The following is a 23,497-nucleotide window of genomic DNA, read 5'->3' on the forward strand; positions in this document are numbered from 1 at the left end:
GCGACAGAAGTCTGGAGGGTCAAGTCAACCTAATCCCAAATCATATCTAACATCCTATGTTTAAAGAACTATGTTATCCAAAAGAGAGGTCTTCTTAGAGTAGAATCTTATTCTATACTGACTATACTGACTGTTAGTGCGTGTACAAGCGTCTAAGTGTCTACACAATATGCGGGGGCAGAAATCTTCCATAGTAACAGGGCTATGAATTACTTGCATAAAGACAGAGAAGCCGGGCCTTTTGCTCGGTAGCTGGAAGAATGTTTACTTAAACTACTAGACAGGAATGCATTGGGTAGGGAGCGGAGCAGATAATCTCGAAGGTGAAATACAGTTTTTGGCAGGCAACAGGCTGATGTCAGGCACCGTTAGCCGCGCAGAGAGTAGGACAAAGTTCATGGATACAGATGCGAGCTCAGACTGGAGCTTTCAGAGGCAGAAGGCAGGAAAAGGCTTGATGGCAGAATCAGGGCCTACTTGCCTGGACTGTAAAATGGCATAAGTGAACCATATAAGCCGGTGGCCTTTCATACTTAGGAATAGAATATCCGGCCCATTCATGGCGGATCTGAAAGAGGACATGTTGATGGTGGACGCACAAGTGTTTGCGTCTTCATAACTGGAACTGGAGGGAACATACATGTACTTGTGATTTATACATGAAACCGTTGGGGTCCAAGATAGGGGACATAACTGATCATAAAAATCCATATTTCCACATGTTGGTACTACAAAACTGCTCGACTAGCTCGGCGGGTAAATGGGCTAGGGCAGAAAATTGTTGCCTGGGGGCTGGTTTGGTTGACCAGCCTCCTTGATGACGTACCCTATGACCGAATTCTGGCAATTCCCTATTGGGGGCTGGTTTATAAAAATAGCCCAGGGGTAAAGCCATAACATTGGATTCCCTTGTCGAGACAAGACTATTATCCCTAGATAAGATACGCCCAGAAGTAAAGGGGTTATCAAAGTTTACAATGACACAATCTCCAGTGGCCAGTTTAAGGGAACTCCCTATCCAACTTACCCTGCATTCCATAAGGATATTTTTATAGACACTGTGGCCCAGGGTGGTATTATGTGTAAACCAATGATTTAGTTTATTTTTCAGTTGCCGAAAATTTTCCTCCGCCCCGTTGGGGAGAGGAGGTACATTCCCCAGCACCACTACATATGGGGTAGATTCAGGTGGAAGGTCTATAATCAGGAGATTTGGTGACTGATGATTCCTACCCTCAGACCCCCTTTCCGTACAGATTCCTTCTCGACTAGGGTTCTGGTGAGTAGTGGCCAGGGTATCTGGACTCCTGGGCCTGAAACTGGTGGGACTATTATTGTTTTGTGCCTCGCTGTTCACTGCAGTCCTTGCAGTAGGCTCTCTCCTTATTCCTTCCCCCCTGCTCTTTTGCCCCTCATAGCTGTGACATCTATGTTTGTAGGTAGGCTCACTGTCGGCAAAGTTGGAGGGTTACAGACGATAGATCACATATTACCAATGTAGGTTCTTCCCTGAGATCATTAAGTGCCTGCTGCTTGAATTTGGTAAGATTGTATCTACCTGCCTCCTTAGTTCTTTGATTGCCCTGGTCTCTCCATTTTTACAGGTCCACAGTTACTCCTTGAAAGGGAAGTCAAGGTTAGTCCTCATTGTAAGTTGCAAATTTGGATGTTAGTCATAGAATACTATCTATGCTCTTGTTGAATTTGATCTCTACGGGCAAGATGTATCAAAGGGTTTTACCCATTCTGTGTCTATGGGAAAACGTGTTCATACGTATGGCCCTATGTCTTGTAATAGGTCAGTTATCATTAAAGGATCTTTGTCTGATTCAGTTATGGTAAATAGGGACATTTTTTCTCTAATATGCTATATACATATATATCACTCAGATGTTCTTGGTATTCCTCTTTTGGCAGTAACCTGAGTTTCAAATTGAAGTATGTTTTTCAATTTAAGTTTGAATACACATTTATGTAGGTCAAATTTTATTTTATTTTGTGTCACATGTTGTTAAAGGTACAAAAATGAAGGTCACAGTGGAAAACTGATTCTGAATACACGTACGTGGAACTAAATTCAAATGCATTAAATAATTCAAACGTCACTGGAAAGACTGATGATTTTTTGTGATTTAATTAACATCACAGAAATGGAATTAATCCAACCATAAGAATATGAGAATAATCATCATTAATACAAAATTGGTGCTCAGAATAAGAAGGGAGGGTGTGAGTGCTCAGGGAGAGTTGAGTGATTGTGTGAAGGAACGGAAAGGTAATGTGGTTCAAATACATCCAAGTTATTAGAACCAATCCGGTCTTTTATTTGACAAAACAATGAAAACATAAACATAACATTCTAAGTACAGATAAACACGTCTCTGTTACCTATGTTTGGTACGGATCACAATATGTCAACGTTTAACCCCTGTAATCATAAAGGTAGCTTCATCCTTATAGGTTTTAAAACAGCGATGCACCATTTCAGCAGTGCATAAAAGTATGGCTTTCAATACTGGATTGTTTCCCTTTGCCTCATCTGCTTTGGAGCTTAGTATTCTTAACCTCTCTCTACTATTAATATGTGGCTTACCTTCAGCATCACATACAAATTCCTTAACCTAAATATTTCAGGAGCATATTTACTGCAAAATAGTTCCAGTTCTCTAGTGTGTTCAATGCATCAAAACTGAATACTGATACTGATTACTACATCAGCAGCAATTGATTCATCAGTTACTGTATGATTTTCCCCCAGAAATCTTATGGATTTCGCTATGTATCGGATAAGCTGTAAATTGCAGTTCCAGGTGAATGACTTCCATACTGATGCACTGGGTAGAAGAAGGCTTTTTTTCCAACCGTACTATTCAGTTATACCACATCTAACATTTGGTACAGAGTACAAAAAAGCCCACCAAAAGCAGTGGCGGCTCCTCCGCTAAGGGGGAGAAGCGTCGCCCCACTGCTTTGCAGCAGTGAAATAAAGGAAAAACAAAAAGATAGTAACTCGAAGTTATTATCATTTTACGTTTTCACTGCTACAGCAGCTTTGTGAAGAGTGGTTTGCACTCCCTAAGTGGGCATGAATGTTTGGCCGGTGTTGTGATGATGTATATGGTCTGAGCTAAGGACCATTGTGACTTAACCCTCTTTCTCTTTTCCCTTTTCACATTGGCATCTTACATCACCTCACTCATCATATTCCAAAAGTGTCCGTTGCAATTGTTAGGTTTGGAAGTTGCCTGCCAGCCAGCTCAGGTGTTGGTCGTGTTGGGGTTTGTGGTAATGAACTTACCTTATGAATCCTGCGTCTGTCATTCATACAGCCTCTATCTTGGGCAGGCCAAATAGTTATAAGCACAGCCTGGGTAGAGAACATGCCCAGGCTCCCATATCCTGGCTGAGTGCCAAACCACGGCGCTCATACCAATTACAATGCTGCATTGCAGCATTGTGATTGGCTATGGGGAGCCTCAGCCTGGGTGCTTCCTATTCCTGGAAAACCGGCCTCCATGATATGCTATGAAACACCTTAATAGAATGGGAGGGAGAGGTGGGGGCATTTCAGCCTTCTATAAAGAACCCTACACATGCAGTTTTATCCCTGAGAATATCTCTAACTGTGGAAATGCTCTCTTTAAATCGCTCTTACTGATAATTTTACATTCTCAGGGCTGTTAATCTATGACCCGCCAGGTCCGTCCAAAGTATTCAGAGAAGCTCTGATGACTGCGATTCCACCCTGACAGTAAAAATAGCTAATTTTAATATTGTAGGTGATATTAACCTTCACCTGGAATCAAACCCAGACGTTGATAACAATCATTTTTTAGAAGATATGGTAGCATGCAATTGACCCAATCTGTTCCAGGGGACACACACATCTGGCTGGACATCTTCTGGACCCTGTCTTCTCTAATATTCTCTCTCTAAAGGTCCAGGCCCCTCTTCCTATTACTTGAACTGTCCACTTTCGTATTCCTATAACTATAAGTCTCGAAGGCACTAAACTACAGTCCCATCATACTCTTTCCTTTAAACGCCCTTGACATAAGCTTGATTCCAATACATTTTGTGAAGTCATTGGCACTCGGAGCCCCAAATTTTCACCTAACATGGAGGCAGCTAATAGCGCCTTCCAGGGCTGTATCACTCAGGCACTAGACAGGTGCATTCCCGCTAAACTGACTCATTCTAAAAGACCTCTGGCCAATTCCAGGTTTGATGAGTCCTTGACCCTTGACCCTAGCTAGAAAAAAATGTAAGGTCCTAGAACAAGCCTTGAGACGCTTCTATGAACCCAGAGCCAAAACATCCAACAGAGATGCCATTAAGGCTTATCAGAAATTGATTTGTAAGGTAAAGGTTGCAAAATCAAAAATGGCAGTAACCCCACTAAAACTATTTTGTATCTTCTAAAGGGCATGATGAAACCCGTATTAGCTGCAGAGCACATTATATCCACTAACACTCAATGTGAGGAACTGGCAAAGTATTTCACTGGGAAAGTAGAGCGTATCTACGACAATTTTGGTCCAGATAGTAATGATCCATACTCGCACTCGGTACTGCCCTAAGGACACCCTTCTCCATCCATTCTTTCCTTCCCCCCTATTTCCCCTGATGATCTTTTAACTTTATTTAACAAGGTAAAGTCGGGTTCCTCTGAATACCGTCTTAGACCTGACATTTTCCTAAAGTTTTAAGAATGTCGGTTTCCTGAGTGTCTGAAACTGATAAATCTGTCTTTGTCGTCAGTCTCGGGGGAGTTGGAGCCTGCCTGCGGCATAGATCCCAGGAAGTTTTGCCGCCGGAGGCGCCTGGTACGGCCAAAAGCCTTATTACAGAGGTCCCCAAAAACGGAGGGCACCATCCCAGGCAAAGGGAGAGAGGCCCGGGGTTCAGCTCCCGATCCTATGCGACGAGCAGAGGCCTTGGAAAGAAGTGTGGCGCTGGGCATCGGGATTGAAGAGTGGCGCCTCCCCAGGAAATAATGCTCACGGATCGGCCATAAGAACAGGTCAGTCCTGGGTGTGCGGGTGAAGTTGGGAAGAGCCTAGTGGGGGTGGGGTGCCTGGGACTGTGCGGTCCCGTCCAGCGATTGGAAGTGCTGCGGGGCCCGACCATACTCCAGGTCAAGAAGGCGAGAGGCTTGGGGGCTGTAAACAACCCCCCTTCAATAAACACAGACGGCGGTGGCAGCAAGAAGGGCCGCTCACATGCAGCCCAGAAATGCATACCTACAGGAGACTCATGTGTGGGGGAATCGATTCCATGTCATAAGCGCAGATGGCGAGGACAAATGTATGCCATGTCCTATTCAGGATTTGCTAGAAGTGCTCTTATATGGGTGGCACTGGGCGCCCCCTTTAAATATTTACACCATGTGGTTGACCGGGACAGGAGGTACATGATCCTCCATGGCTCGATAGAAGGGAGGGAAATGTATATAATTAATGTTTGCGTGCCCAATACTGATTGTCCGAACATCTTCCCTTCTGTTGTGGGAGCTGCCGCACTGTATCTAGTGGAGTTGACGTTGATGATGGGGGATTTAAATTGTGTTCTTAATGGGAATCTAGATCGGAAAACTCCACGTTTGAATACCAAACCACTCATGACAAAAACCCTAACTCTTATAATGAGGGAAATGCAACTAATGGATATATGGAGGGAACACAATCCAGGACAGAAGGTATTTTTGTGCCACACCCCAGCAGCTAATACATTTATCCGTTCAAACTACTGCCTTATAAATTCGGACCTAGCTCAGGAGGTTCAGCGGATAACATATCAGGCCCGGTATATATCAGACCACTCACCGGTCCTGGTCAGCTTTGAGGGCCATAGACCTAGATCAGCTATCCCTACGTGGTGGCTCCGAGCAGAGGCACTGCTGGACCCCCCCTATTGCGACGGCGGTCTCAACTGCACTCACTAAATAATTTAAGGAAAATTGGGGGTCAGCCTCGCATAGAGCCCATGAATTGGACGCCATGAAGGTAGTGCTTAGGGGAGTTTGCATACAAAAACATACGGGGTTAGGCAACAACTAGAGAGGGATATCGCAGAACAGGAACGCAGGCTGACCAAGCTTGAAGCATTGCTACCTGGATCCCCACAGAGGAGGAGGGGGGGTGGTGTGAGGCCCAAATTGAATTGCTGGAGTCATGAAAACACCTAGAAAAGTATGACTATACAATATATAGGTAACGCATCCATGGAGAGGGTGACAAATCTGGAGCCATGTTGCCCAGGCTACTGAAGAGGGAAACACCCAAGGGGTCTATACTGCAACTACAGGATTGAGACGGAAGATTAGTGCAGTCACAGGTGGGTATACTTGAAGTATTCGCTGCTCACCTAGCCAAAGTGTATAGTAGCGGGGATGGGCTCGAGGGTCTGTGATAACAGAGTTTCTAGCTGCAGTGGAGTTAACCCAATTGGATCAGGAGGTGGAAGAAAGCATAGGGTATCCAATCACAAAAGAGGGGGTGTTGGGGCCTATTAAATGACTAAAGGCAGGGAAATCGCCTGGGAACAATGGTTTCCCAACGGAATTTTACCAACAATTTGCACCACTATAGGTGGATCGGTTGTTGGAGGTATACAATGAAGCCCTACAGTGACAAGGGTTGCCAGATTCTATGCAGGAGGCACTGGTGATAATGATCCCCAAACAAGATAGAGACCCACAGGTACCAAACTCTTAAAGGCCGATTTTGCTACTTAATATTGACGTAAAGATTCTGAGTGGCATTCTGGCGGATAGACTTCTTCCTCACATGGCATATTTGATCCACCCAGACCAGGTGGGATTCATCCCACGCCGTAGTACCACGTTAAAAATCTACGACGGCTGGCACGTGTGGCATGATCCGAGTTTACTGTAGGAAGACTATGCTGTGGCCCTTTTAGATATTGGGTAAGCATTTGATTTGGTAGCTTGGCCATATGTATGGGCCACCTTACAAACAAGCATTGGCATAGCCAATAGGTCTCGCCTTTGGGACCTTATAAGTGTTTAGCCAGTGATATTGACTTTGCCTATGTTTAAGCTGTGCTGTATATTTGTTTGCCTGATGCTGCAAAGTTATAATAAAGAAGTTGTATGCATGTTTGTTGATTTATATATAATAGAAAGCATTACGTACAAGTGAAAGACCATATTAAAAAAGTATTACCTCTAAATGATGTGTTGATTTAATTTGTTGTTTGAATGCTGGCAACTTGTTTATGCGTGTGCTAATGATTGCTTGTTATGGTTTTTTTTGTTATGGGGGCATAAATAACAGGAGGTTGAAGCTTTGGAAATAGTTTGTGTGTAACAGTTAGTGAAATAGTGAGTTACTTAATAAGAGAGTTAGTTATTTAGTTAGTGAGAGAGTGAGAGAGTTAGTGAGTGAGTGAGAGAGTGAGTTAGTGAGAGCGAGAGTTGGTTAGTGAGAGCGAGAGTTGGTTAGTGAGAGAGAGACTTATAGATTTAGTTTGGTGAGAGAGTTATTTACTGAGAGAGAGATAGTTAGAGTCCATGAGAGAGAGTGATTTAGAGAGTTAGTTTTGAGAGAGAGAGTGTGTGTGAGAGAGAGAGTTATAATTGGTGTTCAAAGAGAGTCAGTTAGTGAGACACTTAGGGGCCGATTCCGATCCGGGTCGGAAGGGCACTGAACATGATCCGGCCGGAAAAACTACGACCTGTACGCGTGTCTTCCGCCCGACTCGTACAGCTGTACGAGCAAGAAAGTACGATGCGAGCTATGTGAAATTCACCGACCGAGTCGTTTCCGGTTCCGAACCGCTCCGTGCGTCTCGGTCGTAAGCTAACCGTGGCGTGCAATGGATGCGATTTACGACCGAGCCAGTAGGATGCGAGCCGGAGTTTCCGGCTCGCAAAACGTCTGGGAAGTTGCCTTTGGGGGTCCGCGTCCGACCCCCTGTCACCTGCAGCCCTACGACTCGGACACAGGGGGAGACCCAAGGGTCCCCCCAACACAGGCATATACGTTGCAGATGGCACCGACGCATACCCAATGTAGGGGGCGCCCTTGTGCGAGACGTACCCATTCAGTCAATGGGAGCCATTGTATGCGTCGTATGACCGGCTCCCATTGACTTTTATGGGAGTCCGACCGAACCGAGGCTGGCAGCATACGGCCGCATCGTACTCACTCGGTCGGACTGCAGGACTCTGGCTCGGTCAGAAAACACTCCGGATCCGGCTCGGTTGGAGAGCTTTCCGACCCAAATCGGATTTGTCCCCTTAGTGTAAGAGAGCCATATCGTTATTTAGTTAGTGAGTTAGTGAGATAGAGAGTGAGAGACTTAGTGAGACAGAGCTTGAGAGAGTGAGTTAGTTAGTAAGTGAGAGCGAGTGAGTTAATGAGTGAGAGAGTGAGTTAGTTACAACAGGACCTGTGCATGAAAGAAGACAGTCAAGGGTAGGGCTGGGAGAGAACAATGCACATTACAAACACCAAACAGATAAAAAAACTTTGAGTTTTATAAGCCCATTTATAAACCGCCCTATTGCATGGTATATGGCATGTGTAAATGCATTTTGCTGCACAGCATTCCGGTAAACACCAGTTTAAATTAAGTCCCTGTATGGGTCTAGTGGCGCAGCCAGGAGTGCTGGGACTTTTGTTTGCTTTTGTAAGGTGAATATTTTTTCAAAAAGTAAAATAAGCCAATAATAAACGACGGAAGCGTTTTTAAAGGCAAGTGTTTTCTCAGGGAACCTTTATAAATTTTAAGGAAATATTTAAAATCCCATGTAGTTTACAAAATGTTACAGTTTTTTGGCACTTTGAAACAGACGGATTACAAGAAACGTATGTTTAGTTTTGGTGGCGGGGCCTGTATTTTAGCCCACCATAACCGTATTATAACGGTGCGCTATAAAAGCCAGTGGAGGCTAGGGCTGGGGAAGAGTCAATGACTGCAGCGCTACCCAACGTGAACCCAAACAACACATATACATTATAAATGCACCATAGGAGACGAGGCCTTGGTTACAAACACCTCGTCTGACTGCCTAGAAATAGCCTAAGGCGAGTTGGGGAGGGGAGGGGGATCTGTGGTAAACCTAAGCAGAGTCCGCCCTGGAGCCATTCCACAGCATTATCTGTTGTTGTATCAAGTCTGCAGACTACGGAAATGTGTCCAGGAGCAAACAGGTGGCTGTCAAGACATCCCAAGGGAGGACAGCGGCAAACTAGCAACGGAAGCTGTAAATTCATTAGTAACAGGATACTAGTTTAAGCAAAGGCTGCAGCTTTTGTAAAGGCAATTCTTTAATTAGAAAATGTTTATGATTTCGGAGGAAATTTTTTTAATTCTATGCAGTTTACAGAATGTTACTGCTTTATTGCTCTTTGAAACACTATCGCATGATATATGTTTTAGAAATTGCTTGTTTACATACTTTTTAATAATAAGCGTTCTATTAGACACCTGTTAAAATTAAGCCCCTGGAAAGGGCGGGAGGTTAAGAGTGGGAGAGAAGAGGCAGATAGGGGAAAGAGCAGGAGAGACAGAAAGAAGGGGGAAGAAAAGCATGGGAGAAGGAAGGCATGTGAAGAGGAGGACGGGCGTGCGACAGGAGGCAATAGACTGCTGGGGAGAAAAAGAACGGTGGAGGCAAGAAAAAAGAGGAGAAGAGCGGGTGAGGAAAACAAGAGGGCGGTAGAGAGGGGTCAGAACATGAAAAAAGAGTGAGGCAAAAGAAAGGAACGCGAAGCCACAAAAGAATACAGTGGGGGAGGGGCGAGCAAAAGATGAACTGAAAGAGGAAGAATATACAGGGGCAATTGCGGCACGGGACAGAGTGCAGGAGGGCAGAAGGGGGTGGAAGTATGGCGTGGCCTCAAGTTGAAAGGCCATGTGTTCTAGACTGTATTTGACTTAGCCGTAGATTCACCAGTTCCACTAATACTGTCCATCTGCACAGTTACTTAACGGGCGAGTGTGCACTTTGAGCATATTGAGAGCTCATTACATGTCTGGGGCATTGGGGCATGGAGCTGGCCCTCAACCGGTGCATGTTGGGAGCCCTCTACAAGTATCGGTAATATGAAACCAGTGAGAACTGCGGTTTTCACAATGTTACTGCTTTATTGCTCTTTAAAACAGACGGCTTACCCGCACTATCGCATGATACATGTTTTAGACGCAAAATTGCTTGTTTCCATACTTTTTCATAATAAGAGTTCCGTTAGACACCTGTTAAAATTAAGCCCCTGGAAAGGGGGGGGGGGTTAAGAGTGGGAGAGAAGAGGCAGCTAGGGGAAAGAGCAAGAGAGACGGTGCAATCTGCTGCATTGTGTTACAGGAAGTTACATCAGCTGCACAATTACTGACTACGCTCTATAGTGCCACTGTTGTTGTGCACGGTGCCTTAGTGCACATTGGTGAATCCAGGCGCACTAATCTCGCTTTGGCCAAATCAATGCTTAACAAAAGAGGAAAATCTATCCTCTGCCATCCTTGCAGTCTGAATATTCTTTATGGAGAAGGGCCAACTGCTTATGCCGATCGGCAGCCTGAAGAAGCTAGCGCTTTGAAGCCTGCAGAGATGAGGAACATAGCACATGTTTCAGTAGTGCATTAAACAGATGTACCAGCATGAAAGTAAAGGGGGAAGGAAGGGGGGGTTAGGAGTGGGAGAGAAGAGAAGCTGCACAATTACTGACTCCGCTCTATAGTGCCACTGTTGTTGTGCATGGTGCCTTAGTGCATTTAATTTAACAGTTTGCTCCGCCCATGATTGCTTAGTAATGTAGTAGAGAGGCGGGGGGGGGGGAGTGGAGGCTAGCAGAGTGACGCGATCTGTGGTGGGGTGAGGCAATTGAAGAGCAAGCAAGAAGGAGCGAGGCATGCAAGGCTTAATGAGCCTTGACAGAAATCTACATGTCGGCTGCACGCGTGCACACCCACGTGCACGCAAGCTTGAGGCCAGCAAAAGCCTCTGGTAGCACTTTGAAAACCCCCTTACTAAAAGTCGAGCACGCTCGACCTAAAAATGGGAGTGAGTTTGAGCTTTCCTAAATGGGTCACATTGTTATATACGTCTCTCCGGGCCAGGGTTAAGACAGGAGGTAGAATCTCCAGGGCATTCAGATTGGAAAGAGGGACCAGACAGGGCTGCCCCCTGTCTCCCCTCCTATTTGCAATGGCGATGGAACCATTGGCGGTAGCACTTAGGAACCGGCTAAAAGATTGGGGAATCACAGTGGGTAGGTATGGAGCAAGTGGTCTTCCTGTATGCCGACGATACACTGCTATATTGTAAACAGCTGAGAAGGTCAGTTCCTCTGCTATTGAAAAATCCTTGCGGAGTGCGGTGAAGCATCGGTCTCCGCACAAATAAAACCAAGACTAAATTGGTACCTATTGGTAGATTAGCAGACCAACTGGCAGATACGCTGCCCGATCTAGGGATGCAATGGACCACGGCGGCTCCCAGATATCTGGGGATTAAATTAGCTAAAAAGCCTGAAAGTTTTTTGGAGCTTAATATAGGAAGGGTTGTGGAGGGGATCAGGGGCTACCTATGTTTCTGGAGGCACCTGCCCCTGCCCCTTATGGGCAGGGTTGCGATCACTAAAATGGTCATTCTCCCACGATGCTTGTACATACTACAGAATTTGTTCTACACGATCTCGACTAGTTATTTTAGAACACTGGACACCTTGGTGACCGACCTGCTGTGGGGTGCCAGACGCAAACGGATTAGCTACTCTACACTGCAAAGACCCTGGCTGATGAGGGGAGTTGAGGTCCCTTACATTGAACATTATTATATGGCAGCACAGTTACAGCATTCAATGCATTGGCTAGATGAACAAGACAACTGGGTAAAAAAGGCTTCTTGCGGAATTACTGATGAGCGGAAGTGGGGTACCCGGAGACACTCTGTACATTATTAGACATGTTGACGAGGTGTGGGAAGCCACAGTTAGAAAGGTGGTGAGACATGCACCTTAAGCACCGGACGCACCCTTATGGGTGGTTCTACCATTTGCTAAGATTGCAGAATCAATGTCGATTCATAAGTGGAATACAGGGAGATGCCTGACAATGGGACATTTATATCATAATGGTCAGTTTATAAAGAGGGAGGATGTAGCGGCTTCCTTTGAACTGGGTAGAGGGCAGTAACTACAATATGCAAAAATGTCCAGTGTAGCCAGAGAATTATGGCCAGCATTCCCCGAAGAACTACCGGTAACCAAAACATTGCAAGTGATGCTATATATGTCCCAAGGAAGACATTTGATAACTCACTTATATGAGGCGATACGCAAGGAGCTCACTCCCTATACAACGAAGGTGGGAAGAGACGATGGAGATCCCATTGACTGAGAAAGAGTGGAGTAGAATACATGAAATGGTGAAGCACTGGTGCTCCAATGCCCATTTTAAATTAATACAATACAATTTTATACACCAAGCTTATCTCACCCCAAAAGTATTGAGCAAAATATACACAGACCGATCCAGTAGGTGGACCAGATGTCAGCAACTAGATGCAGATTTTATGCACATGGTGTGGACGTGTGCAATGGTGGAAGCATTTTGGGAAAAGGTATTGCAGCGTCTTCGGAATGCCTCGGGATGGGCTATACCCAGGAAGGTGAAGTTGATCCTACTGGGTCTTCTACCATCATCAAAAATAAGAAGCTGAGTAGGAAGTTTGTGTTGTTGGGGTTAATAATAGCAAAAAGACGCATTTGTGATTGAATGGCAAAAACCGACTCCCCCCGAAATGTGATAAATGGATAAAAGAAGATATGTGTCAGTGGGAAATGGCTGAGAAACAAGTCCGATACGACGGCAAATTAGAGGAAGATCTCCTGGTGTGGTCGGTGATGATAACTGAACTGCAGCTTCCAACAGAAGAACAGTAAGAGAGGGGCCGAGTGCACTCCTGACAGATACCAGATAAATATAAATTAAATGAAGGAGCAGACCGCACACAAGTTTTATAAGGTAATTTAGTCGTCCGATGGGGGGCGGAGTTAGGGGGCAATGTTGGCATAATATATCATTGGAAAACAAAGAAAATAAATGTAAAAAGAAAAGGGGTCCGAGGGACAGACTACAGTTAAGATTGTTAGAAAAACAATTATTTTTTCTCATTAATATGGTAAGAGTGTATATATTGTAGCTGTGAACATTCCCTCTGGGTGTGACGTCATTGATAACATTCCTGACAATAATGTTGTATGTATGATATTTTTACAAAATGCCAATAAAGTTGTTTAAAGAAAAAAGGGGAACTGTATATATGAATGTTTAAAGATCTAAGAGTAAATAGTGCTAAAAAGGCACGGGTAGCCAGTGGTTACGGTACAGCAGGCCCTAGGTGCAATTTCAGACATACCGCGAAGGACTGCGGATCAGATACACCAACCAGGTGTAACCCGGTCTGAGGTTTTCTCTTTGAGCTTTAAAACAGCGGGGCAAGGCAGCAGTCTGTATGTAAAGAAGTATTCACAAAGTCAAATAGACAAAGAATGAGGTTCCACTGAAGCTGTCCCTTGGTTTCGGAGGGAAAGTCAGATCAAAGAGAAATTCAAATTTAATTCCCACGGAAATCCTCTCACTTGCCATATAAATTGTGCTCCTTTGCTTGGTCAAGGTTTTTACCTTACGACTTAGGGCCTGATTTGGTTGTCGGTCGATAAGCCTCCGACCGCTCCCTGGAGGCTTACTGACCGGCATCCTTGGTTTAAACTCTGAATGCCGTATTTCAATGATGACGCTCGGAGTCCCAACTGGCCAGTTAATCTGATTGGCTTCCAATGGGCTCAAGGAGCCCGTCGGCCAGTCAGAAACCTCACATAATCCCTATAGGACGGCGTTTCTGCCATGGGGATTATGATGTTGTTTTCTGACAGGCTTTCCATGTTGGACTTTCTGACATGAAAAGCCCACCGGAAATCGACTTTGGGGGCCCCTAGCAGAGCCCACTTTTTGCCTAGGGTTGTGGGCAAGGGAGGGCACCTATGGTGCCCCCCCGTAAATCCCTGCATGGTACCTGCCACACAGTGCAGTGATTTACAGAAACTCCCATTTCTCTATGGTTCCCCAACCACAGAGATGTCGGTCAGAGGCAACTCCGACCGACATCATAATGTGGTCCTTAGTCTACTGTTTGGGGTTTCGAATTCTCCGGTAGGACAAGGCTGAAGGCTGTATCTGACGATTAGTTCCACAAACATCTATATCTTATCAATGAGGATCTGCTTAGTCGGATTTCCTGCTGTGGAGAAACCCAGAGTATGAGAAACCTGTTCGCTTAGCCCAGCGTGGACTGGGTGGGATGGTTCATCCTGGTCCTCCGTAGTTCTGCAAGTCTAAAATGTTTCTAAGTTCCAGATTTTGATGGGTTGTAGAAGTAGTCCAGTTAGAAACAGTAATGCGTCCTAGGACCTTAAGAACAGCCCTTGGGGTCAAGACTCACTGCAACAAAGGACACTAGAAAGGTCCAGGTCCTAGTCAGCCTTACAGCTTGTTGTGGCTTTGTAGCTACACAGGAGGTCAACTATCTGACCCTTGGAGTGCACTTCTTTATCCTGGATACAAGGGGGGGGGGGGATTCCAGTTCTTCTGGGATCCTCTCTGGTCACAGACAGCAGTTCCAGTCATCTTCTGTTCTTCCGCAATTCAAGAAAATATTTTAAAACACATTTATGCCTGTTACCAGCGAGAGTCTGTCATGATTTCTGGCTCCACTCTAACCAATGGGGTGAACGTACCAAGGTGTAACCCTACCCACATTTGCAGCAGTTTCTGTTTGCCCTACTGCAAACAATACCACAGTGCCCCTCACTCTTAAAATCCATCTTCCCTTGTGCAGAGTCTATGTGCCCACACAGAGGTGTGGTCAAGCTTGTAAACACTTCCTTCCTCTGAACAGTCCTCTTCCTCTGTGGTTACTAAAAAGCAGTTCTGGGGCAGCTTTACACCCACTGGGGGTTTGGTGCCAGCCTTATTGGGAGGAAAAAAGCTTGGTCCTTACCAGGTGTCATGTAAAATTTGCTTGGGACAGGGAAGGCCCCTTTGAAGTCAATTAAGTTCCTGCGTACACCCAAACCCGTCTTCCTGCCGGGCGAATAAAATACCTCTCCACTCCTGAATCATGCCTTTGCCTTGGGAGCAGTTTCTACACCTCATCTGGGCTAATTCTGACTGGATTATTCTGGAGAGCTAGTGCAAATTACCCTTAAGGATCTTCAGGTAGGGAAAAGCTAACTTTGTAAAAGTTACTTTTTGTTAATATTTATTAAAGCCTGACATCACCTTTGAGTTTGGCTCTTAATAAATATTAATAGGAGTGGTTTAAACATGTTTCTAGCTGTTCCTGACCTAGCAATAGCAGAATCAATATTTAAACTTGCTTTCGAGTGTTTTTCTTTAGGGCCAGCCAGAGCCACCTCACAGTCCAAATGGCATTTAGAGCCTTCTCACTGTTGGGACAAGGTGACATTCAGTGTTTAATTTGAGCCAGTGTTTTCCAGTGCTCGTACAGGCACTTAATTGTCAGCACAGGCACTGACAGCCTACCACATGGTGGTGCTGTCTGTCTAATTTTGATATAAGCCCAACAGTGTTTATTAGGTCAATCAATCAATCAATCAATCAATCAATCAATCAATCAAGGGGTTAGTAAAGCGCACTACTCACCCGGAAGGGTCTCAAGGTGCTGAGGGGAGAGTGGGGTGCGCAGCTCCAGGGAGTTCATGGTGTATCGTCGAAGAGCCAGGTCTTGAGGTCCTTCAAGAACTTGGGGAGTGTTGGTGTCTGTCGTAAGTTAAGAGGGAGGGAGTTCCATGGCTTGGCCACGAAGAGGGAGAAGGAGCGCTCTCCTGTTCTGGTATTCTTGATGCGTGGTACCGTTGCAAGGGAGAGCTGGGCAGAGTGGAGGGTTCTCTGGGGTGCGTGGAACGAGAGGCGGTGGTTCATGTAGGTGGGTCCGGTGGTGTGTAGGGCCTTGCGGACCTGGGTGAGAAGCTTAAAGGTGATTCTCTTCTTGACGAGGAGCCAGTGTAGTGGTTGCAGGTGTTGGCTGTTGTGGCAATGGCGCGGTAGATTGAAGGCTAGTCTGAGCACCTTCCTGCACAAAAGCAATCCTAAAATGTGTTTCTTCTTTCTGTATGTGCTGCAGAGTGCAGTAAACATGGAAAGAGGTAAAAACGAGGACAATTAAACATATTTCTCCTCTTACACCTCACCTCCAGAGGAGTATGGATTTGGCACTTCCCCTAAGTATCAAGCTGCTGCACACCTGCTAATATATGAGACTAGGGGACTCCTGCAGCAGACATTGTGCTGCAGGAATAGAGAAACTCTAGAAAAGAGCATGCCGTTTCCTGGGCAGGACAGTTGTTGATAGTAACCTTCCTGTTAATACATAGTATGTACCTTCAGTAAAACATTTCTAAAAATATTGACTGGAATCACGGGACTCATGTGCCGTCTAATTGCTATTTTTCAAATCTAAAAAAAAACCGATCTCTTTTTGGATAGAGAATGTTGGCAGGTATTTAATTATGTGATATAACAATTTATTTTTAAAATGTACAGAAATCATAAAGAGGTAAAGCATTACAATGCAACGTCATAATGTAGACTACGAAGACACATCAGCATAAAAAGATTTTAACTAAACAGCATCGCTCATAACAGCTGGGATTGTTAACACATTTAGTGATATATATTTACAAAAAGGGCACTGTCAAGATGTATGTGGGTTGGAGGTAAATAGCTAATCTTCAAACTAAACCTCTTCAAAAACAGGACGCAGGTGTTTTTAGGTCACCTCTTTCCTGTAGCCTTGCAACAACAATGCCTAGCTTATCAATTGCTCAAAGATAACCCTTGGCAAGTGTTGAGAATTACTGAAAGCCAGAGGGCACGAGACGCGCAGGCACCCTGCCTCTGTTAAAGACTAGGTGCTCGATGTGCAGTATTGATTTTCCGAAGGGTGACCCAGTTTGAGGCCCTTCAGAGCTCTTCCTGCACTGATTACAGGAAAGGTGAGACTGGCCTAAATGGAAAACAAGTGCTTTTCATTAGCCTTGAACGAGGGCTGTAATGTGCTTGTCTTAATGCTACAATTAGAAAAGAGAAACTGAGTTACATGAACACAATTCAACCTTATATCCACCTTAGAGTTAGTTAATGTAATTTTAGCGAGTAGTTGCGTTTTTATTGGCGTCCATCATTTTATAATCATGTCTACACAGTTTACACAACAATGTGTATTCTAGTAAAATCTATCCATATAAGAACACTACATTTGACAAGCATGGTAATTAACATTTCAAAAAAGCAGGTTTTTCAAAATTCGCAATTCATTAAAATAATTTCCTACTTATGAATTATTTTTCATAAATCACTAAGTGACAACATTTGACTAGTGTGAAAACCCGACTGCCTCCCAATATTATTTCCTTCCAAACAAATGATAACATAAGATTGCGTTTCAATAAGGAAAACATCAGAACGCACTTTCCAAAGTAACCATGCTCCCTTTCTCAATCAGCATTATCTCCTGGTAGGCAAATATTCTCCTAACTCACTGTATGTCATGAGAGAGCCTTTCTGTCAGTCCTCGTTTTCGGGCAGCAGTAATCACCACCTATTATTTCATTCTTGCCATCTATGTGTAAGAGCATTAGATTAAAATCAACATCATGACACGACGTCACGTCACTGGATGTTAACGGCTTCCCTTTACCTGATCATTGATGGCAAAATCTCTCACTCCCGAAAACACGCAGTGACAGATCATGTGTAATAATGGTTACATGGTACTTTCTATAGGAACTTAAACATCATTTTTTGGCAATAATCGACCTGAGGCCACCAGAACGTGGTTAGTGGCGCTACCCAAAAACACCAAGTAAAAGTAAAAGCAAAATGACTTTGGTAATTGTGCATTCAATTGTGACAAATTTCGCAATTTCCTAAGGATTTCATAGTCAAGGATTTAAAAATGATGAACTTTTTTGTGGTCAAGAAAGCTGCAACTTCTCTAAATAGAACCCTTCATAAAATACACTAATAGTGTGGTATCTTACAACTGTATTCATAACATCCCACCTAATTTAATATTCACTTGGAAATCACTAGCACAATCTGCACACCTGAGAACTGGTAAAAAAAAAAAACTACTTCTTTCCAGAGAATAAAATAGTTTAAGCGGTCTTACTTTATTGAAACTGCAAGCTATAATCAAAATAAACACCTGTACATCACTCAGTAATATTCCCATGTACATCTCTCACGAATGCAACACCCGTATGCAAAGCAAACAGACCAAAAATATGACATCTGGGTACATACATCCAGTCAATAACTCAGCTGTAAAGTTATATGGTACTCTAAAGAAGAGTTTTCCTTGTGCATAGATGAAAAATGTCAAACCCTTGGTATGAAAATACTACGGAATCGTAGAAATTGACCTGGAATGGTGATATCAAATAGCTGGACTTAGGTATGTAACTGGCTGGGTGAGCAGTATCAGTTAATCGGCATATATTTGGGGCCAGATCTACTACCGTTTTTTGTGGTCGCAAATGGCAATTGGCCCATTTTTCCTGCAAAATAGGTCTGCCCGATGTACAAACACTGTTTTGCGATTCAGTAACCTATTATCGACTTGCAAAATAGGGTTTGCGACTTGCTATTAGGGGCATGCCAAGGGCGTCCCTTCCTAATAGAGAGTCATACTTCAATGCATGATTATTTGCAACCACAATTGTGGTTGCAAAACACTTGCAGTTTACCACCTATTTCAAAAAGGTGGTAAGACACTCACAAACGGGGGCCCCTTCCCCTTTGTGACTGGCAGCAAAAATATTTTTTAAGAGCAGGCAGTAGTCCCAGGGACCACTGCCTGCTCTTAAAAATGTAAACAGAAACGTTACATTTTTGGTTCTTAAATGCATCCTGTTTCCCTTTAAGGAAAATTGGCTGCATTTAATTAAATTCTTTTAAAAAGTGCTTTATTTAAAAAGCACTTATCTTAAAAAGAGGGACGGAGGCTTGGTAGGTCCAGCATACAGGCCCCAATTAGCTATGACAAAAGCTAAAGTATGCAGTTCCTAAGGGGGAGGGTGAAGGGAAGGAAGGGGGGTAAAGTTGTAGATACCAGGTGTACTTAGGGAGAAGAAAAGTTGAAGATGGAATAGCTCCAATTAGGAGCAGGAGCCCTCACACACACCAAAGGGTGTCATGCTTGATCATCGGGCAGCTCCTCTTTGGGCCGGTGCTGCAGTGCCCAACGGGCCCTCGCAGGGGGGTTCTTTGCCGGAGGTCTTCTCTGGTTGCCAACATGAAGCTAAAAAGTGGTGGAGGGGTGTATGTGTAGTGAGTAGAGATGGGAAGAAGAATAGCATGGTTTAAAAATAACTATGGGAATCCCCAAAAACTATTTTATTCATTGGGTTCTTATGCTATGAGTAAAAACAACTGACTTCCTGGCTGACGAGGGGAAATTATACCTACTTGAGATCAGGGTGATGTGTGTGGGGTGGAGGTGGTCAACATGTTTCAAGCCCTAAATCATGCAGTGGGATCTTGGCATTTCATCAGGACCAGGGGATCCTCATCTAATCTAGAGGGGACGGTATGGGTATGTATAATGAAGGTCCCCTCCCATATAGTATGAACTCGTGTGGTAGTCCTGTGTGGAAGGGAAAAAGTAAAAAAAGGAAGTAAAGTGCGGTATACCTTCTGTAAAACACCTAGAGGGGGGGTTTATTGGCGCCAACCGTGACGTCCAGGGTACTCGCAATATGGCGAGGGAGGAAGCACTCAACTGGAGGTCCTCCGCAGCGTGGGACCTACTCTCGTCTGACTGTCACTGGACTGCTTAAGTCTGCTTAAAAAGCAGTCACAGACATGGTGGTCTTCTGACCCCAGCATGCCACCACCCCTGGGATTGCTAGCCATTCTAAATGGGTCAAAAATTGCGACCTGCCTCATGAATTTTATGAGGCAGGCAACTTGCTACCCCATTAGGAATCACAAACAGTGTCTGAGACACTGTTGTAAATTCCATATTGTGAGTCGCAAAACGACACAATTTGCAACTCGCAAGAATGAAGGGTCGTGCATCTGGTCCAATATAAATCTGTTGGATCAAAAAGCGCAAGAAGGATTTAGCCAAAGTTCTGGTTGAAGCTCATTCCACAAAAGGGAGCACTGAATGTGGACAGTTTGTTTAAGAAAATATCCTATGTCTGGTTGACTGAATGTAATGCAAATAATGTAAAAAATTATGTAGCAAATGTATCAAATCCACCCTTATGCAGTCAATTCTGCAGTCACAGAATCACATAAATCCACTGCCCTTGTTTGTTTTTTTATCAACTATTTATTCATGAAAGGAAAACAGAAAATCTAAACATTCTAAATCCAATTAGTTCCTAAGAGGAGTCTGCAGACCCCATGACACATCCATTTTTTTTAAATTGCACTTGATTTTGGGGCTGCTTTGGGAAGTACTCTGCCTAGGCCTGGGGTAAAGAATGTGCTCACTCTACCCACTTATGTGGCATTTCAAATTGTCTTTCAGCACCTGAGAACAGTGCACTGCATCCTGCAATGGTGACAGTAAGAGACAGTTTGCAGACCCAAAGTGGATGATGGGGAAATCTAGTTCCCTTGTTCAATTGTGTTAGAACTGTCAGCCTTAGGGTGATCTTCCCACAAACGTTTTACCATCACTCCTCCTGTTTTGCTCAATTTGTTTTTGTTGGCCTTAGGACTCTGCACACTTTACCACTGCTAACTGATGCTAATCTGCTTATGGTCCCTTCTTTAAACATGGCAACATTGGCTTAAACTCAATTGGCATATTTCATTTACTTGTAGGTCCCTAGTAAAGTGATACTATCTGTAACCAGGGCCTGTACATTAAATGCTACTAGTGGGCCTGCAGCACTTATTGTGCCACTCACTTAACTAGCCTTTTCAAACATGACTCAGGCCTGCAATTGCAGCCTGTATGGCCAGTCTTAAACCGCCATTTCCATCTGGCAAATTAATCCTTTTTCCAGGCCCAAACCTTCCTTTTTAGTATATATAAGTCATCCCTAGGATAGGATATGGTGGATTGTATTTAAAAAGATGGACATGTACTTTTAAGTTTCACAGGTCCTGATAGTGAAAAACTCTCAAATATGTTTTTCACAATTGCAAGACCTACCTCTCTCACACAATAACATTGTGTTACCTTATTACATTTAATAAGTGGTAACTTTTGATTGCGTGCAGGTAGGAATGTCAAGTTTGGTGTCTGAGGTATTGTGTTTTAAAACCATCTTTTAATCCTAATTCTGAAAATGCCACTTCTAGAGAGTTGGCATTTTCTTGTCCTAACTATTTGGTGCGTGTAGCCCGTTCCTGGGACACATAGCTAGATGTAGTTGGCAGTTGACCTTTGTGTATTCCTCCTAGACAGCCACACATCTGAATGAAGGCTCACTATGCCATTGGATTCAAACTAGCCTGGCTGATAAGAGGCGATACCCAAAACCCAGTCCCAGGATGCTTGTTTCCAGTCCAGGGAGGACCTGGCCTGGCATCTCGGGCTGGGCTGTTCCCATGTGCAGCAGGGTCAAGACTGATTTGTATATGACTGGGTCCAAACTGGAATGGCATTGTGAGCAAAAAAACAACAGATTTAGGCCCAGGTCTCTGCACTGGGGGTGAATGTTTGACAATGTTCAGCATTCCGTATATATCATCTTTTTTGGTTGCTGTAGGCAGGATAGGCCATATCAGGCAGGATGAGGGGGCAGTGCTGTCACCTATCACACTGTCAGGTTACCAATCACTCTTAACTGCAAGGTGTCTCTTCTTACCTGTAAGGTGTTTGGTGTGGTTTCGCAGAGACGCTATGTTAGACCTGGCATCTTTTGGCGTGGTTACCCCTGACTTTTTGCCTCTACCTCCTGTATTTTTGATGCTATGCTGGATGTCGTTTTTGCTGGTATAGATGCTTTGGGCACTTTGCCACTGCTAATCAGTGTCAAGGTGCAAGTGCTCCCTAGGGAAATTGTGATGTAATTGGCTATACATGTTTGGCATATTTGTTCTACCTGCAAGACCCTAGTAAAGTGCACTGAGAGTGCCAGGGCTGGTAGTACAAATGCTACTAGTGGGCTGCAGCACTGATTGTGCCACCCACAGGAGTAGCGCTAAAATGATGTCTTAGGCCTGCTTGCAGTGCCTATGTGCAGTCCAGGACTGCCATGTCGACCTGGCCAGTGCAACCACTGACCAGGCCTTATCCTTCCCTTTCTGTACATGTAAGGCATCCCTATGGTGGCCCTAGGTACCCCCCTGGGCTGGGTGCAGTGTACCTGAAAGGTAGGGCATGTACTGAGGTGTGTAACATGCCCTGGTAGTGAATTACAGCCATTGTCGTTTTTCACTGCTGAGAGGCTATCTTGCCCACAGGACAGAATGGGGGAGGCTGCCTACATGCCTATCTTCCCCTAAAGGCAAGATAGAAAATCCAAGTTTGGTATCTTTGTGTTCAGAATTTAATTATACATCTTTTTAGAAAGATGGTTTTTAAATTCACTGTGTGAGAATAGCACTTTTTAGAAAGTAGCTATTCTCCTGTTTAACCTTCCTGTGTGCCTGTGTGCTGATTGGCTGACTGGTGTCATGTGATGGGCTGGGTGGCTCCAGGAGTTTGGATGAGTCAGCAGCAGGGTGAATAGGGAGATCTGCTCTAGATGGGTGGGAGGACTAGCCCCTGGGTTTGAATAGGGCTGCCTCTGCCAGCACAATGCCGGCTCCACCCCCTGCTGGCCAGGCTGAGGACTCTGCCTCTGCCAGCACAAAGAAGGCTCCACCTCCTGCTGGGCGTCCAACGACCCTGCCCCTCACTCTGAAAGGAACCAGGTGCTCCAGGGCAGAGCACACCCAGGAACCGGTTTGAGCAGGGGAATTCCCCCACTGAAACAAAGAGAGACAAAGACTTGGAGGGGTATAAGAAGAGGACCCCAGACACCTAAACTTTAGATCACTGTGGAACTAAGAAGGAACCTCTGCCAAGGAGAAAGCTGAAAAGAACTGAAGAGGAGAAGACTGCCTGCTTGCTGTTTTGCTTTGCTGCCAAGGAGAGGGGAAGGACTTTGCTGTGTCCCCTTCTTTTGATTCTGATCTCCAAGGGCCTGAGGAGAGCTGGCTCCCTGTTAAGAAGTCCCAGGAACAAAAGGACTTCACCACCAGCTCCCCTGGAACTCTGCTGAAGGAGTTCTGACCTGCCTTGGAGTGCTTGCCTAGTCTTGGGGCCTCAGGAGGTCATTTTGCTGTGTTTGGGAGCTGGGAAGCAGAAGCGTGAACAAGAGTAACTGGTACCCATCGCATCATCCGTTTGCGAGTCGCAGAATCAAGAGCGTGAGAAGAATTTCATCGCGGCGTCATCTCAGCACCCTTAGTACCTGCATCGCCGAGTGCGTCG

This window comes from Triturus cristatus, chromosome 3_1 (genome assembly GCF_964204655.1).
Source record: "Triturus cristatus chromosome 3_1, aTriCri1.1, whole genome shotgun sequence".
Lineage (NCBI taxonomy): Eukaryota > Metazoa > Chordata > Amphibia > Caudata > Salamandridae > Triturus > Triturus cristatus.